This window comes from Lactuca serriola, chromosome 1, assembly GCF_051521515.1.
Source record: "Lactuca serriola cultivar US96UC23 chromosome 1, Lser_US96UC23_V15, whole genome shotgun sequence".
Classification (NCBI taxonomy): Eukaryota; Viridiplantae; Streptophyta; class Magnoliopsida; order Asterales; family Asteraceae; genus Lactuca; species Lactuca serriola.
In genome coordinates, this window is record NC_136408.1 from 135,238,519 (window position 1) to 135,244,953 (window position 6,435).

Here is a 6,435-nt window from a genome sequence, read left to right on the forward strand (position 1 = left end):
AGAAGGTGAATAATCAAAATAAAAGAGGAGTATTGACTGCCCCATCTTCACAAAACCTGGTCATCGTACCTGGCTATTTGTGACCTGAGAATACAAGTTATTTTGAAAGCGAGTATCAGCCAAAAAGCTGGTGAATTCATAAGTATTTTAGTGTCATTGATTTGTAAAACTGTAAAGTAAAGACTTGAAAATGTTTGAAGAAATGTTTGTATAAGTATGAAAATGTTTGAAAAACAACTGTAAACGTTTGAAAAACCCTAGAAATCCCTATGATTCCTACTAGTATAAAAAGCACATCTTCTACCAAGACCCGACTGTTTTGAAAGTAGTCTTCTACCAAGACCCGACTGTTTTTGAAGCAGTCTTCTACCAAGACCCGACTGTTTTGGAAGCAGTCTTCTACCAAGACCCTACTATTTTGAAAGTAAACATCACTGTAAATGTGATGGTTTTTCCATGTTTAACTATTAGTATAAAACTATAGTATACCTCATCGTTTAAGTGTATGAGTCACAATATAAAGGTAATAAGGAAAATAGTTTATCTATATCAATTATATCCTACCTCGTCATTCATGTGAATGTGTCACAAAGTAAAGGAAGAAAATAATATAATAACTAAAAAGTATCCTTTTGCATTAGGATGATCACGGCGTGGAAACTCGCCGAAAAGTACAACCTCGGACACCTGTCGATGCTCCTTTTCCCTACTGTAGCTAACAGCTTTGGGGGTGGAATGGTAAATCTCGTAACGTCTGTAACGGATTCTATGTAATAGGATCTATTAAACGTATTAATGTAAGTGTGTTCATGTAAGCGTATCTATGTAAACGTATTCATGTAAGCGTATATATGTAAATGTACTCAAGTAAACGTGTATATGTAAACGTATTCATGTAAGCGTATATATATGTAAATGTACTCATGTAAACGTGTATATGTATACGTACTCATGTAAGCGTATATATTTAATATGTAATGTATTAGTATAGACTCTTGAATGAACTGACACTTGTGTGATTCCTTGTACATGGAATGGTAAGTAGTATCTCCTAACTATACTTATAATAGTTACTAATAATGTACGTGTATAACCTGAAGTATGCCTTTCACTACTAGAAAAATAGCCTTTTACGACGCGCAAATTACGACACTCATTAATTTATGTTACGCAAATGAGAGTGACATTAAAAAAGTGTCATCTCTTCAGAAAATTTAAGGATTTAGGTCATGCATTATTGCGTGCCTTTAAATTAGTGTCAAAAGAAAAAAAAAATTAAAAACACGGAGGGTGCTGTACCTTAAATGCGCGCCCTCTATATGTGTCGCTTTATAATTTTAATGAACGCGCATTCCTTAGTTACAAGCGGGAAAAGAAAAGCCAAAAACTTAGAAAAGCCCGCTACCCTCCCTGCCTTAAGCATTTTCACGCATCTTTCATTCTCCTCACACTGTTGTCCAACTTCTCAATCAAAGATTGTAGGTTACGATTTCATCTCCATCTCTCGACTTCATCATCTCAATCAAGAAAAAGGGCTTCTGATTTCCATTCATCTACTTCATCGTTGCTGTAATTTCACCTTCTTCATCTCTCTGCTGTTATTGAGAATACTCGCCAATAGTTTTCTTCCACTATTCCTTGACCTGCTTCCTTCTAGATACGCTTCTGATCGAGAAATTCAGGTTAGGGCTTTCAAGGTGCCGTGGAAACTGTAATGGTGTTCATTGTGGCGGAGGGATTAAGGTTTCTAGAGTGAGAGACGAAAGGGGAAATTGGGGTAAATGTCCACAGAAGGAAGCATGTAATGTTGTTCTCTATTAACTGACGACTTAGGGTTTTAACTTTCACCATTGCTGCTGCTTCGCCAACTAAGCGAATAGACACTCATAACGCACCTTCCACTTCAACTCTTTTCACAGATTTCTTCCCAGCTGATTTTATGATTTCTGGTTTCTTCCATCTGATTTTAATTTTAGATTGAGATTTCTATATGTCAGTCGCCAGTAGCCTATCACCGAAACCAAACTGAGACTCGCTCAATCGCTAAAAGCCTGGGATTTGCTAAAAATCTATTACTCAAACGTGGGATTGACTGAAAGTCTAATACTCATTGAAAAACGAATGCCTGATTTCCAATTAGGATTTCGTATTTATGGAATCCAAGTTCTTGATTCCTGAATTTGATTTCCCTTGACCCTCCTTACAGATGCGTAGAAAATTCAGAAGAGCCGCCACATATCTCAAGCACACGGTACCATCTCTCTCTCTCACACACACACACATGGTTATAGATACTGAATCTTTTGGGGGACTGCGTGTTTCTTGGTTTTCTGCATTTGTGTGCATGCCTACAATGTGTTTGTGGAAATGTTTAACAGGTTGTGGTGAACACATGGCAGACCATTGAAAGAAGAATACACGTCGACTCTACTCTTTGTGATGGTACTCCGGGGACCGCTTTCTTGCTCTTGAAATTTTTTCCAGTGAATGGCAACAAGAATGATCTGAACACCTCTGCTTGCATTATTGAAGCTTGTGCCTCTGCTTCTGCAAGCTTTAGGTACCCTCTATAGTACTCCAATCTCATTATCTTGATATATAAATCCATATTTAACATATTGTTGAAATCGATAATGATAGGGATTTAACCTTTTTATGCGGAAGTGCTGGAGCTTGTGCTCTTGGTGCTGTTGTGTCAAAGTACCAAGAAAATACACAACACAGATGATTGAATACTATTTGACCCGATTCAAAGAGGTAACATAGTAATTTATATTGATTTTCTTGCTTAATAAGCATAATGCTCATTTATATAACATTGATTTTGCCTAATTTTGGAACAGATTGAAGTAAAGGAACATTGGGGAGATGGAATGTTACACGGGAGTGCTGAACACTCATGATGTTGCTGGCATGCTTTTCACCTCTATTTGATGCAAGTTCCTTTCTGATCCTTTATATAGTAATGTTTGTATACTTTTGTAGTGCCATGGTAAGGATTCTACTCATTTTACATTTTTACCTTTTTTTGCCTAACAATATGACTGGTACAACTAATGCTTGTGCTTGCTCCAACTGCATGCATATTATCCGAAATTGCTCTTTCTGAAGCCTTTGATGTTTTCGTAAGATCAAATAAATTCTATGTTTTTAGTTTATTTGAAAATACCGAAAATGAAGTAAGTATTTGCAATCACACACACGCACTTCTTTAGTCCTCAAAATTATTTTATTGACTTTTTTGTTGACTTTGACCACTAAGGTTTGGGATGGAGTATCTGCTAGTACTGTTTCCATGGAAAATAGTGACAAAAAAAGAAGATTTGTTGAAGAAAAGACCTTCCAAGAAAACCAAAAAAAGAGGTGGTTGTGGAAGAGACTTCCAAGAAGAAGACTGAAAAGTGGCCCTTAGTCTTGCATGTTGACACATCGATTTTTGCTCTATTCTTAATTGTGTTGATGGGTGCCTTCTATGTGGTAACCATACTTTCTTCCATTAAAGTAGGTTTTTTTAATCAAGTAAAAAAGAAACACCCATGCATAGCTTACCAGATTAGGGTTTGTTTCTTTGTTTTCCATTAAGTGATGAATGGTGTCTGTTGTATGTACAAGGACTTTTTCTTATTTGCACCTAATGAACCATCTGAATGACAAAGTAAATGACGATTTTACCCTTTGTTTAGGTTCATAGTGTGCAGGATGCAACAGAAGCATATTCAGCTCTTTAAATTGTGCTCACTTCTCATCCACCTGAAGGTCTTCATGTTTTTGATGATTTCAGAGAGGCTTACGCATGGTTAAGCCATAACACTGAAGTAGATGATAAAGTAAGTAACTCACTGTATTCAATCAACATTTATATAAGGTCTTATCCATGCTTAGGACTTAGGACTTAATGCACTCATTCACACACACACACACACACTTGATGTTACCAAACAACAATAATGGCTAGCAGGACAATTATAGTTGATAATACAACATGGAACAACACACATTGCTACTGTTGGTACTGCCATGTCATCACCCAAAAAAGCTGCTTGAGAATTTTTCAACTGTGTGGATGTCTAGTTTTATTTTTTATTTTTAAAAATAATAAAGAATTGAAAATAAGAAATTAATTATTTGAAGTTTTCATCATTGTCAAGTGTCGTGGGATACTCTAGTGATGATATAAAAAAGTTCCTATGAATGGGTGTGTATAGGAGGAGGCATCTTCCCACATATGAAGGAGCCTGATTATCTTGTATGTTTAAGTACTTCAAGTAATGTACTTTCATTTTTTTAATTAGTTATAACATTGTACTTTCAAATAGTTTCTAATTAGGGCGTTGTAGTTTTAAAAAATGGAAAATAAATTACTTCTATTTCATTGTTATTTCTTCTATTTCATTTTTGTTTATCTATTCTAATAAATTATTTCTTTTTCATTGTTATTTCTTATCAGGTCAATACCAAATTGGTTCACCTGCGACTCCAACCATGCTAAACCCCCTTATGTACAAACTATCATATTTCAAGTAATCAGTAATCGACTACTTTTTTCTTGTTTTGTTTAACAACATAAGTAAGTCTTATTTTATTTTATTTATTTATGTAGATTTGTGGAGACTGATGGTGGTAGAGGATATGATAGAGTTAGGAAAACTGTAATAGGAAAAAAGCATTTCAAATTAACTCATTTTATTCCTGCTTTTGAATATATTTTTCATCTGCCTCATCAATGAAATGGATGCCTCTGTTAACAATGTGTACTTCCATTGGTTTAATTATATATACATATAATACGGTTCTAAATGGGTGTATTATATGTGGGCAGATGCAATGGGAAAGCTAGAAGATATGGAGAGTTCCAACCGTGAACGCCTTTGGTCCCGACTTGTTAAGGGTTTCAAAGATCTTTCTGAGCGCTTGAAGGTATTTGATATGACTACATTCTTAATCAAAACACATGTCAAAACCTTTATTCTTTTAGCAATCAGTGTTAGTTTAATGTGCACACAATAATAGATGTGATTATGACTTATGAGCTTGTATTCATTGATATTTATTTTATGCAGCTTCAAGACGAAGTCATACTTTCAAATTCAAAGAGATTGCAGATCACTCAAACCAATGTGAACAATTTACCCTCGATATTTTCCTTGATAGTAAATCCTCCCCTGAATACTTAATCCATACCATAGGTGTAGTATGTAAACTATTTATTAACAAATAAATAAATCAATATGAAAACCTCTCAAATATAAGTAAAATGTTGGTTGATAGTTTTTTTTCTTGTTTCCAGGGAGTGGGTCAGCTGGAATGAGGCAAAGGGAGTGGGTTGACCTTTTGTTTTTTTGTTAAATGTTAATCATTACTGAAAGCAAAAAAATCAAAATTTAATTTTGATTTATTTAATGTCTCGTGTCTTGCAGGTTCATGGTGGTCGACAGTCCATGTAAGTTTCTTGATTTGTAACATCTTGTATTCAAGAAATAGCAATGTACTTTCCATAAAAATTATAAATTATATTCTTTGAAAAATTTGTAGATTGTTAGGTTTAAAAGCAGAATGTCCTGATAAGAATTAATTTTAAAAGTAGAATGAAAATGACAAGTGATTTTGTGTTGTGTTTATAGGGTTGATGAAAGCGAATAGCTTTGGAGTTAGAAGAGGAAAAGAAAGCTCAAGTCGAAAGAGATAAGATGCTGCAAATGCAAGTGTTGCATTCTTCATTTCAATTGTTAGTATGAAACACATAGTAGATGGGCCAATGTACAACTTCTTATCCATATAACATCTATTTGGAGCATTAGTCTTAAAGAATTATGAAAGGCAAGATGCAACTTTACTTAGTTGGAATTTGATGTAGAGAGTAGATTACATGCCAATTTAGATATTGTAAAAAATAGAATTGTATGACATTAAATTTTATGCAATGGATTGTATTTTTTTTATATGATATTTAATTTCTATTAAGAGAAATTAAATGCAAATTTAATTTAAAAATTAATAAATATATAAATATTTTTTTTAGAACATTTAAAATTATGATACACAAAAATGTGTGTCATCTTCATTTATGACATGGCCTTTCTTGACAGGGGCTTCCTTGATACGCATTGCGTGTCATAAACACGCGCGTCGTAAGGTTATGACACGCAAATGCGTGTCGTCTTCCTTTATGACAGGTCCTTCCTTGATACGCGTTGCGTGTCATAACCGCGCGACGTAAATGCGCGTCGTAAATGCGCGTCATAAATGCGCGTCGTCTCTCTTTATGACAGGGCCTTCCTTGACACGCATTTGCGCGTCGTCTGAGCGTTTTACGACGCGCAATGAGCATCGTAAAAGGCCTTTTTCTAGTAGTGTTTGCTACCCAAAGGTACTGAACTGACTGGGGAAAAATTTGATGTCTCTATATGTATACATGATATATAACTGATGGTTAAA

The 6,435-nt window shown here is 34.7% G+C and overlaps 1 pseudogene; it reads left to right on the plus strand.

The window, feature by feature from the left end:
* The first annotated feature begins 2,899 nt into the window (after positions 1–2,899).
* LOC145061798 (dolichyl-diphosphooligosaccharide--protein glycosyltransferase subunit STT3A-like) lies at positions 2,900–4,727 on the plus strand (annotated as a pseudogene).
* The last annotated feature ends 1,708 nt before the right edge of the window (positions 4,728–6,435 follow it).